Source organism: Zonotrichia leucophrys, chromosome 1 (assembly GCF_028769735.1).
Source record: "Zonotrichia leucophrys gambelii isolate GWCS_2022_RI chromosome 1, RI_Zleu_2.0, whole genome shotgun sequence".
Lineage (NCBI taxonomy): Eukaryota > Metazoa > Chordata > Aves > Passeriformes > Passerellidae > Zonotrichia > Zonotrichia leucophrys.
In genome coordinates, this window is record NC_088169.1 from 74305649 (window position 1) to 74318322 (window position 12674).

The window sequence follows — 12674 nt, forward strand, 5'->3', positions numbered from 1 at the left end:
TTAAGTAGCAATTAAAATAAAACTGTGTTAATAATGATAATGATAAATGAACTCTCATAAGGCTGAAATCAGTGAATTTCTTGCAGTTATTCATGGGCATGATTACAGGTGATTCCTAGGAACCTTTCCTAAGTGTTCTGAAAAAAGTGGCACTTACATACAAGAAGTATTCTCATGTGAAACAGAGGTTCAAGGTACATGATATGAGTAGTTCTGATACTTCCCAAACATGAATACTGAAAAATTTCAAGTGGACTTTGATCACTGTATAATACCTGGATCAGATGCACAGCAGATGGCTGTCCTTTGTACATCTGGGCTGGAAGAACCCCACACTAATCAGCTACACAGCTCATTTCATTCCTAACAGGTGAACAAAGCCAATTTGCCTAGGACATTTACAGTTGAGCTAAATATGTCTCCAAATATTATCAGGCTTCCAGAGTCTGGTCTGTCTAGCTAAGCTTGTCGTTGTAGAAAAGCTATGGCACATACATATCTAAACCAAAAAATTTTATCTTCATTTGTGATCTTTTGGCTGTCATATGATCAATGCTACCTGAAGAACCTGCATTTGAATTGTCATTTTGAAGTGAACTCAGTGGGTGAATTTTCTGTCCAAGTCATTCAGTTTTGGTTCGTTTACTGGTGAGTACAGAGGCCCTGACAGCACACAGTTCTCACAAAGATCTCAGACCAGCCGTCGGAAGAAGCAATCAGGAATTGCTGCTTTGAGGAGCTGGGATGGTTAGATCAGAGTGGTTAAAGCAGCATCAAGAACCTGACTTCCCTTCAGACAATTCCTATCACTTGTGCATTGGCAGCTTCAATCTGCTCTTCCCAGAGAGGGTGAATCAAACCTAAATTCTGGGGGGGGGGGAGGGGGAAGAGCCAAACAACCCCAAACTTCCAAATCTTCTGCATAATCACCATTATGATTGCACAAAGCTGCAAATCCAAGATGTTCCAATCTAAAATTTCCTCATTTCTTGTTACGTTTTTGACCCAACATGGATTTTTCTCCAACATTGGTGACTGGGTAGGGGACTACATAGATCACAGCACTCCTGAAGAACATGTTCATGTGCTTATATAGAAATTTAGAGAAACATAGATGAAAGTAATAGATTTTTAACCCCAGACAGCCTGTGACTGAGAAACTATGCCTTCTGCTGCCACCCAATGATCTAAGAGAACTGAGGGACCAGTCTGGAAGCAAGATGCCATCCATGCCTGTTTTAATTGCCTAGGCTATTAATCTGGAGGCTGATACAGCTGTTAATTTTTTTCACAGAGCAAGTTTCAATAGATGCAAACTATTGATTTTTTTGCTGCAAGCTCTTTTCTTTTGTTAGAGTAGTGCTGGAGGTGAGATACTCCCTACTAATTAGCAGAGACTTTCCTTCCTCTGAGATGTCATCAACCAGCTAGGTTTCACATGATGGCGGGAAGGACATTTCCTAAATAACAACCTCTTAGAAGATGTCCTTGTTTGATGAGGGTGTTCCTTATGTTGTTGAGATAAATATGTGCATAGAAAATCATCGTACAAACCTCAGGAAAAAAAAACAAAAACAATTTGCCCAACTGAGTGATCAGAAACCATGAATGGATTTATAGAAAAAAAATTTAAATAAATAAATATCTACGTAAAGGTCCACTTTGTGAGGCATTAAAATGGACCTGTGGAGATGATGCAAGTGAAACTACTTGACAGCTGAATGAAATCATAAAGACAGTTTCAGTGAAGAAGAGAAACACCCATCTGGGACAAGAAAAACTTCTAACTGTTCAGACCTGATATTCCAGAAGTAACTACAACATAATTTCCGAGACAAGCCCGGGGGAAAAAAATTCCTTACTTAACAGAGTATTAAAAATCAAGGAGTGGATATTTACTCAACAAATGCTTTATAACCATTAGATATTTTTATATTTTTCCTCACATCTCATCATCTCTTGAGCCCTCCTTTTTTCACACTGGTTAACAGTGTGTACCTGAACTACAGGGCCATAATTGTCTTACCCTCTTGGCCAACTATCACTTCCCTCAAAATGTTAGGAATATTATGTTATACTCAGAGCAATGACTCACATTTTGGTCTTTGCTGTGCCTAAATAAGATGCACTACAAGAAGTATATTTCCCTCCCAAACACCTGTGTTTTCCAGGAGCAACAGAAGATATCTAGCTCTGAAAATCTTGCCATTTTAGACATCTAAAGTGACATCTTAGACAGCCACAGTAACAGAAGCACATCTAATGCAGTGAACTGTCAGGAAAATACAGGAACATGTAACCTGCTCCACTAAAATACTAAAGTGAATTCATGCTCATTGACATGTCAGAGATAATGCCTAAACTGGCTGAGAACCTGTCTTTAGGCAGGATTAGATTGCCTTTAGGTGAGATAAAGAACCAAATTCCAAATGGAAATTTATTCTGTGACACTAAACAAGTGAATTACGTGTTCTCCTGCCTCACTCTTCCATTTGTCACTTGGAATGGATCCTTCAAGTATTCTATGCATCTTTTGCTCTGATAAAGTCTGTCTCTTACATTTCCTTTCTCTTTAGGAATGCTGGTGTGTGAAACAACCTAGATTTCCACTAACAAAGAATGCTCCTTGTCTGGGATTTGTGGCCTGGACCCTTTGGACATATTGATCAAAGAGGTACTTTCTTCTGTTAGCACTACATTTCTAAAGGAATCCTACAAGTCAAGGCCCACTATCATAGTGAACTTTGACAGAGTCCCACTTTTGGTCAGATGCAATCTCTGATAATTTCTTAAGAGGTGTATTATTTTTAATTGCCTTCATTAATATAATTGCTGAGATAATTCAGGATGGGCAAACAAGTCTCCCTGCACTGCTGGCAAATATTAAACAAAGAACTTCCCTGTGTGGTAAGTTCTGCTGAGTTTAGCCTATCTGGAAGAATTGCCCAGACAAATAAGCTGTGATAACATCTGCCAAGTTTGAACTGATGAATCCAGTATGAGCTGGTAGCACAGGTAATGTTTCTTCTCTTGTACCTTGGATGGAGGGCTGGAGGGTTATAGAAACTCTGGTGGGAACGAATAATTTGCCTCTGGGATGGAGGAAGTCAAAGATGCTTGGCCTCAGGCCGTGTGATTAGCAGAGCCATTGCCACCTTATGTAAATGATTTAATATGAAAGGTATTAAATTGTTAAAGTGATAGTCCTTTGGGAGCAACACCACTCGTGGTCATCTGATACCATGCAGGAGCTGAAGCACAAGAACTGCAATGCAGGGAAGCTACACTGTCATCCATAGACCTAGCATGTTGAGCAGTCAGAATGAGAGACCTGTTCCTCTGGGATTGCCAGTATAGGACTGGTGGGGCTGAAGCTCTGATCTCTGTGGGATGTGTTAGCAGATCAGGAATCCTCATTACCCACTTACCCATCCACTCAGACAAAGTGTGTATCACACCTCAACTCCTCGTGACCATGGGATGTATGGTGTAGATCAGAGACAGCTTTTATTCAAAAAACACTGACAGCTGCCCTGCAGTCCTGCTTCTGGTGTAAAGGCTTGCCTTAGGTTTTGCAACTGGAAGTAGGCCCCATGGTCTTTCTCCCAAAACACCATCCCCTATGCTTCCAGTTGAAACTGCACCTTGTTTGCTCTGGAGGTAGACTGAGTGACTTTAGGACAGGAAGCCTTCCCTCTGCCCCTGGGAATTTAAAGCCTTTAAAAAGTGGATAAAATCTCTTATAAACTTAAGAGACTGTGTCTCTGCTCAAAAAGCAAACATCACATGAGGATATTTAGAACAAAGAAGAAGCTCGTAGAAGGGAATTAGCAGAAATGAGCGGACAAAATTTTTACAGTTAGGGCAATCATCAGAAGGGGTTAGGCTTAAGAGACTGTGGTCACAGAGCTATCTGGGGACTTTTTACCCCATAGAACTTCAAGAAGTGAACCTAAATGAGTACACAATTTCTGGACTATGTGATTAAATTATGTGACTGAAGGCTCATTCCCATGAACACAAAGGAGCCGAGACACAAAATGACAGGCAGGAGAAATCCAGTAACTGCACCAGAGCTGAATGAGCTCCTGGCAGGGTTGTTCCAAGGGCTGGAACAGCACTGTGGGTTGGGGGTGGCAGAATTGAAGACACTCCCCATCAATGCCTTTACAGACTCAGAGAGAATTACTGCCTACAGGACCATAGGACTCACCATGGGAAGTTGGAAAGAACATTTTGGGGTTGTACAAGACTTACTGAAAAGAGTGAGGGAAACCCAAGACCCACCCATGTTCCTATGCTAGGATGCCAGAGCGTGGCAGGAACAACCACACTGACCCACCCATGCCTCCAGGATTGCACCATGTTTCCTGCAGAATGAGGATCTTGTGAATGAAACCACAATGCCAGCCTGCCCAGCTGCTCCACTTCATTGCACCATCACTCCCATGGCACAGGGAAGTCATATAATTTGCAAAATGTCATATATCTGTCTACTAAACATAACCAGCATGTTGGGGAAGGGGCTATACGGATAAGCTTCTGTGGGAAGGTCACAGTCACACTGGACACAGCCAGTTTCCTCTTGACTCACCCCTGCAGGCCACAGCTGAGCACATCAGCCAAGCTAAATGGAGGCTCTGAGCCATCAGATGGGTTTGTAGCACCTCTGAAACATCTGCTTTAAAAGGGCAGAAGGCACCAGCAGGGAAGGAAAAAAATGACCAGCAGTATAGCAAAAACCATGCCTGAGCAGGGTCCACGTGGCATGACTCTGAAGGGACTGCTGCTGATGGACAAACCACTCCATACTGATCCCAGTGTCTGCACTGGCCATTGCCTCACTGAAGGGACTGAGTGCAGTGCATGGTGTGAGGGAGCAGGACAACAGGAGAGGGGACAGCTGTGCAGAGGGAAGAAGGGTGTTTTTCATGAGGGTTTGTTTGCAGTCCAGTTAAGAACTAATTCCTGTCCATCCTCCCAAGAGGGTTTCACTTCTGTTATGCCTTCTGAATCAGTTAATGTTAGTGTCAGGAATATGCCTGCAGCCAAGACTAGACAGTAGTTTAGAAAGAACTACAGACAAGCCTTCCATCAGTGAAGTACTGCACCTCGTCTCAGGTAAAATACACTATGAATTGAAACAGAACTCAGCAGACCTTCTGACACTGGGAATGAAAAGAAAAACTATTATCAACATGTCAAACCCTCACCCTAACACCTCTCTGTGATCTCTGAAATATAATTTGAGCATCTTTGCTCTCACTCCTTTAATTCTTATGTCCCGGAACGTGTCTGGGTTCAAAAGAAAAGCTCTCTGATTTTGCAGGAATCAATCAAAGACAATTACAGATTACCAGTGTTCAAACTTGGAACACTGCCACTCACATGCATGTTGTTCTTTTTTTATTTGCCAAAGGATGTGGTGTGGAAGGACAGGAAACGCCTTAAAGCTGCCGTGTATGCCACGGCAGACAAAGCTGACAAGCAGCACTTTCCACTGGAGGGCAGTGAAAGGCTGGGGAAACCTGAGGTGAGGCTGAGAATGCTTCTGCCTAAACACAGCTCCTAACTCGAAAGATCGCAAGTTGCCTCAAACGGAAACAAAATGCTACACTGCACATAGCTGGCAGAGTTTTGGTAGCAGTGGGGCTACAGGGGCGAGCTGTGTAGGAGAAAGTCTGCCCTTCAGTCACAGCTGGTTCCAGCTGGCTTGGCAACAGATACCACCAACCCACCACATGCCAAAACCTAAACCTAATTACAGAAGCATGCAGCATCTCTGTGAAACACATTTAATAAAGCAGCGGCTGGGAGATTTGTGAGAGTACAAGTGATGACACACAAGAAGACATAGGTGCAGGAACATCCTGAGATTGCTGCAGTCCATGAAGGCATCCCTGCAGCCGCAGGTACTACACTGAAGGGGACTACAGTCTGGGGAGGAATCCAAACCACAGAAATTGAAAAGCATAAGAAATGTGAAGTGACAAGGAAAGAAACCACTACCAGGTGCTGTAAGCAAAAGGCAGCTCCTGTTCTAGTGATCTTTGTAAAGCAAAGTGATTTGAGCAAGTGCAGATGCAAGAAGTTTGTTTCAAGAGAGAATGCTGCTTTTTTGGTGAAGATTGTTTGCTGTGAAGAGATGTATATCAGTGTGTGCATACCTGCAAATATCAAGTCGGATTAGTTGGTGAGAAGGACAGGAGGCTTGGAAGTGTTTATGTCTCTGAGTGTGACTCAGGTGGAGACAGGAGGAGCCAGGGACAGAGACTGGGAAGATCCATGGTGCACACATGTAGGCTGTTGGTTTGTGTGGGGTCATGCAAAGTCAAGTGGGAGGCCGAGGGTCCATGGTCAGTTACTGGACAGAGGGCTTGAATTATACTCATTCCATACTAAAAAAAAAATTTATTTCACAATAAAAGAACCCTTTATCTTCCAAAGAGGAGGCAGGATTAGGATGTTTGTGCCTCTGGTGGTGGGATCAGCTGTGTATATATATACATATATATATGCATACACACATTCTGTGGGACTACAGGGAATACAAGCAATAGCCCACCCCAGTACTTACTGCCTCTGGCAACAGGGAGCTCAGAAGCCTCTCCTCTGTTGGACTTCCAGCTGCAGCAATCCTCAGGCCAAAAGGCTTCTCTCACAACACAAAGACAGCTCCAGCACTTGCAGATAAGTGGTTCTGCACAAAGTACACCACACTAATGCTGGAAGTGGATGCACTGAGTCTCTATTCAGAAGAGTACTTGTCTGTATTGCATGGGCAACAGCCATTTAATCCACCAACAAAAGGTCACTGTGAATGACTTGCAGCAGAAAAGTGCTGAAGCTTCAGTTCACAAATTTTATTTACAGTGTGCAAGCGCAGAGACAGGATTTGGAAATTTTGCTAACCGGAGAAATTAAACAAAAATCTCTGGAGTATGTCCAACAACCTCACAGCTCCTAAAATATACCTATGCCATAAAACAATGGCATAACATCTGTGTATCTGTAATGTTTCTATGTGTGCCCTCTGAGTCTATTATTGATTTGGCAGAACTCACACCTTAACATTTAGAGTATGACAATGAATGTTAAAGATTTTCCTGGATAAGCAATCAATGAAACCATTTTTTTATTCCTCAAAATATATGCTGTAGTCTGGCAAGCTGAATAAGTGTGATATATATACAGAGGAAACTGCTCTTTACTCTTTAAAATCAAACATTGCCAAAGAAATAGTTAATAATTACCCAGAATTGCAGAGAGAGCTTTTTAATAGAAGAGCACTTGCCTTTCCCCATCCCCCCAGTAATTGTTATAGGAGCTTTAGAATAGAATAAAATAGACTAGGACTGTTTTTGTTGGAAGGAGCCTACAATGATCACCCAGCCCAACTGCCTGACCAAAAGGGCTGAGAAGAGGTTAAAGCATGCTATTAAGGGCATGATTCAAATGCCTCTTAAACACTGACAGGTTTGGAGCATTCACACCTCTCAAGGAAGTCTTCTCCAGTATGTGACCACCCTTTTGGTGAAGAAATTCTTCCTAATGTCCAGTCTCAACCCCTTGTGACACAGCTTTGAACCATTCCCACACACCCTGCCATTGGATACCAGGGAGAAGAGCTCAGCACCCCCCTCTCTGTTTCCCCTCCTCAGGAAGCTGTGGAGACAGATGAGGTTGCCAGTGAGCCTCCTTTTCTCCAAAACAGACAAGCTCATTCAAGGACCTTTGCATCCTTCTTAAATTGTGGGGCCCAGAACTGCACATGGCAATCAAGATAAGGCCACACTGATCTGGAATACAGTATAATAATCACCTTTGAACCCAATGCTCCAGTCTATCTAGATCCCTCTGCAGGGCCTGCTGTTCCCCAAGAGAGCCAGCAGCACCTCCCAGTTTGGTGTTATCAGCAAACTTGCCAATGGTGCATTCACCTCCTGCACCGACCATTAACAAATACATTGAACAGAGCTCACTCCAGAACTGAGCCCTGAAGGAGCAATGCTGCTGACCAGTGGCCAGCCAGATGCAGCCCCATTCACTGGAACACTTTGAGCTCTGCCCTTCAGCCAGTTCTTCACCCAGCACACCATGAACCCACTCAGCCCACAGCTGGAGGGCTTGTCCAGAAGGGTGCTGTACTAAAACCCAGGAAAACTACATCCACTCCTTCCTTTCATCCACTACGGAAATTACCCTCTCACAGAAGGATACCAAATTACTTTAACAAGAATTTCCCTTTGTGAACCCATGTTGACTACAAATTCTTCTTTAAATGGCTTTTAATAGTACCCAATATAACCTTCTCCATATTTTCTCCAGGAACTGAGGTTAGGCTAACAGGTCTGTAGTTCTCTGAGTCTTCCCTCACATATATTTTTGTAGGTGGGACTAACATCCTGCCAGTAGGTGTTGGAACCCAGGACATATCTCTGGTTGTCCTGGCTTGAGCCCCTGCCAGGGGCCTCACACACCTTGGCACAAAGACCAATATGTTCTGACAGTCATTTTGAAAGCAAACAAGCAAACAAACCTGACCAGCATTGCTTATTTTGTGTCAATCAAAGTCACAAGACACCTGTGACTTTGATTTTGACCCATAGAGAAAATTGCCACCTTTATATGAAGAATTACAAATCAAGAGAGTTTAAGTAGAATAATAGTTAGTTTGCTATGGGGTGAAAAGTAAATTTTTGGAGTTTTAGAATGGGAGCTCAGAGTCCCAGGAGGGAGGAATTTGGGCGTGCCCTGTCCTTCTGCTTTCTTCTTCCTAACCTCCATGTTCTGGGTGATGTTTGCACTTTTAGATTGGTTTAAGGTAGAAACTCACTGTCTAACATAGGTGATAGGTATTGGGAAGTTATTGTAAATAATGTACACGTAGTTTTTAGTATAAAAAGATAACACCGCCTCTGAGGGTGGTCAGTGTGCCTCTGACTGACCTGCTGAACAGACCTTGGCAGGCCAGAGAAAGAATGTTATAGATAAAAAATAATAAACAACCTTAAAAACTACAGCCGAGGAATTCTGACTCCTTCTTCGACTGCCAAGCTGAGAAAAGGGACTTGTACGCATCTCTGAGTCACTCTGACCAGCAAACATCCCGCCAGTAGGGAGCTCCCCAGACTCCCAAGACCTTGGGTAGAAGATGAAGAGGGGTCCTGCCATAACATCTGCAGGCTCCTTCAGACCTCTGGTGTGAATCTCACCAGGCCCCACGGACTTGTGAGCATTCACCCGGCGGAGCTGCTTCTTTGCAATTTCAGTGTCTGCAAACGGAAGGTCACTGCTCCCACTCTCGTGGTCCTCAAATTCAGGGGACAGGGCAGCCCAAGGTCTATCATTATTACGGGCTGAGGACAAAAAAAGCTTTGAATGCCTTAATTCCGCTGAAGTTGCCACGCATGTTGCCTTTCTTAATTGGAAGGAGCGGGGATCCCTTCCCGGCTGTGAGGCACCTTCGCGGCGGCCCGTGAGGCGCCGCCTGACCGCCAGGGGGCGCCCTCCGCCCTCGGCAGCCTCGGGCTCTGCCGGAGCCGCGGCCTGGAAATCCGGGATCACCTCATGGAGCTGAGCGCCGCTGGGGAGAGCGAGCGCCTCCTGAGACACTGGCGGCCAATGGCATCCTGGCCTGGATCAGCCAGGTGTGGCCAGCAGGAGCAGGGCGGTGACCGTCCCCCTGTACCCAGCACTGCTGAGGCCACAGCTCCAATCCTGTGCTCAGTTCTGGGCCCCTCAGTGCCAGAGAGACATTGAGGGGCTGGAGCGTGTCCAGGGAAGGGCAACGGAGCTGGGGAAGGGTCTGGAGCACAAGTGCTGTGAGGGGCAGCTGAGGGAGCTGGGGGTGCTCAGCCTGGAGAAAAGGAGGCTCAGGGGGACCTCAGCACTCTCTGCAGCTGCCTGACAGGAGGGTGCAGCCAGGTGGAGTTGGCCTCTCCTCTCAGGAAATAAATGGCAGAACAAGAGGAAATGGTCTCAAGTCGCACCAAGGGAAGCTTATACTGGATATTATGGAGAATTTCTTCCTTGAAAGGGTGGTCACGCATTGGAACAGAGTGCCCAGGGAAGTGGTACAATCGCCATCTCTGGAAGTGCTCAAAAAACGTGGCTGTAGCACTCAGGGACATGGTTTAGTGGTGAACACAGTGGGGTCAGGTTAACAGGTGTCCTCTATGATCTTACAGGCCTTTTCCAACCTCAACCTCAACCATCCTACAATTCTATCATTTTAACACAAAATTACAGAAAAATTCTACATTTTACCTTCCAAATCTACACCTTGGCTTAAAACACATTGTCTTTAGCCTATTGTGTTCTATGGAACACACTAGGTTTATGTGGCTGCATTAGAAATAATTAAACATAGTAAGAAGTTGTAATGCCATGTTGTGCCCTTTATGAGCTATGCCAGAGGTGTGTCTGCATGCACCAAGGACATTTTTAAGATGGGAAAAACCCAAATGATTTGACAAAGTTCTTTTTTTTTTTTTTTGCTGAAGGCAAAGGAAAAAAACCCTTGGTGCTGAGAGATTCTCACTGATTTTCAGGGTCATACTCCCAGACAAGTTTATAGATGGATCATTTTTATAAAAAACTTTTTCTGGGAATAAATTTCAATTGCTGTGATTAGAATGTGTTTCCTACTCTCTCCTCTGTGATGTCTTTGGAATTGACAGTATCATGTTCAGTGCCCCAACAGAAACACTGTCATGAATGTGGTTTAGTACAAACAGTTGTCCATACAAGATTATCAAGTAGCTTAGAAGACAATTACCCAGCTGCTTTTAAGAGGGAACACAGGATAAATATGTTCAGCCTGTTGGTTTTTTTTTTTCTGGGAGGTGCCAAACATGCACAGGTCTCTTGGCATTACAGATCAATTACCTGCTGTCTTCAAGCCAGACCTGAAGATAAAATCTATTTCGCTTGGTCAACATTTATTGAACCTCATTAGTCTTTTTAAACATTCAGGGTTTTGTATTTCATTCAAATAGATGCATTTATGCCAAACAGTTGAAAAGACAATTTTTGTGGGTTTATTGTTTTTTTTTTTTGCCTTCATCTAGTAGTTACAGCTAGCTAAAGCCAGCTGGCAGGCTCAGTTGCCTGGTCCTTTGATTTGGGTCATTTTTCTATGCAAGGAAAATAGAGTGTGACTAGATCAAAGCTGGAGTTCAGATATATATGTACAGTCTTGGCAGCCACCCTGAATTTATTCCACTCTAACTCAAATCAAAATCTGGCTTGTGATTTCCAAATAGCAGAATGCCTTGTTCTTTCTTTTGGTTAAGTTCTGACTGACTTGTAAGGAAACGGGAAAAGGTGTGACTGTTCCAGATAGATCCAAACACAGAAGTAAGTGCATATTTGACTACAAATTTAGGAAGTTTTTTTTTAAAATGTGCATTGTCTAAGATATTGTACTATTTACAGCTCCAGGAAACACAATGGCCTTTTCATAATGCAAAAATAATCAGAGCTATTTGAAAAAGTCCTTAGCTCACTGTTAATGCAATGGAGATAACAGGAGTTCCCTCCTTAGCATGCTGAGAGGATTGAACAACCATTGATTTGTACATACTGGCTATAGAATCAGAAGATGGAATCGGGTTTTGGAAGTGGCCACTGTAACCTGAGACATTTGATGTGACTGCTGAAGTTATGGCTGATATCACTGGTTTGGAGGGATGGGCAATGCTGACAAGGGGTTTCGTGGTGTAAGTGGGCTGGGTGGTAGTGGTGGACTGAGAGATATTGATGGATCAATATCTCTGATTGCTGGGGAGGGGGGCAACATGCAAATGTGTGTGCCAAACAGAGATCCCACACAAAAGAAATGTAAACAAAAGAGGGCACACAACAAAAATGACAGTTTTCATAAAGTAGTGACTTAGTAACAATGTCGTGCACGTGATTTCTGTAAATCAGTCTACACACTCTTCTTCTTTCACAGATGTTATGCCAGTTTTTAAGCAGGGGATATTTCATTTATCATACCCCAACAGCATGAAAAAGCAACATCATAACACCCTGCTACACCATGGTTGTTCAGTTTTGGACACACACTCTCTGCCTGTGTATTTCCTGTGGAATTACCTAACTTGTAGCTTCCAGGACTGAGGACCAGGTAAGAAAAAGTTCTAAGAAAAAGACCAAATAAAATTCTGTTCAATGCTATGATTTGGAAACTTATTACTACCTTACATTGTTATAAAGATGTAAAAATGTGAAACACAGAGCACACTTTATCATAAAACAGCTAAGCTTTCAGATAAGTGCATGTATTTTTAAATCTTCCCCCCCAAAAAAGAGTGATTTCCCTCTCATTAACTTACATTTCAACATAACACTCAATTTTCTAAGGTTGCTTATATATAAAGACTATCAGATAAAGAGAATTCTATGATCAATCTTAATCCTAAAATATCTAAGTCCTATGATGGAATCATAATAGGAATAGGCATGAGTAAAATTATCTGGTTACACTTCTTGGTGAAAAATGTTTAGGAAAGCACTTCAACATATGAAGCTAAGTGGGTACTTAATATTTTCCTAACCTGGCAACTAAGCTCTGCAAGTGTCTCAAAGACCAATATTTTCTGACAGTCATATTGAAAACAAACAAGCAAACAAACCTGACCAGCATTGCTTATTTTGTGTCAATTTTT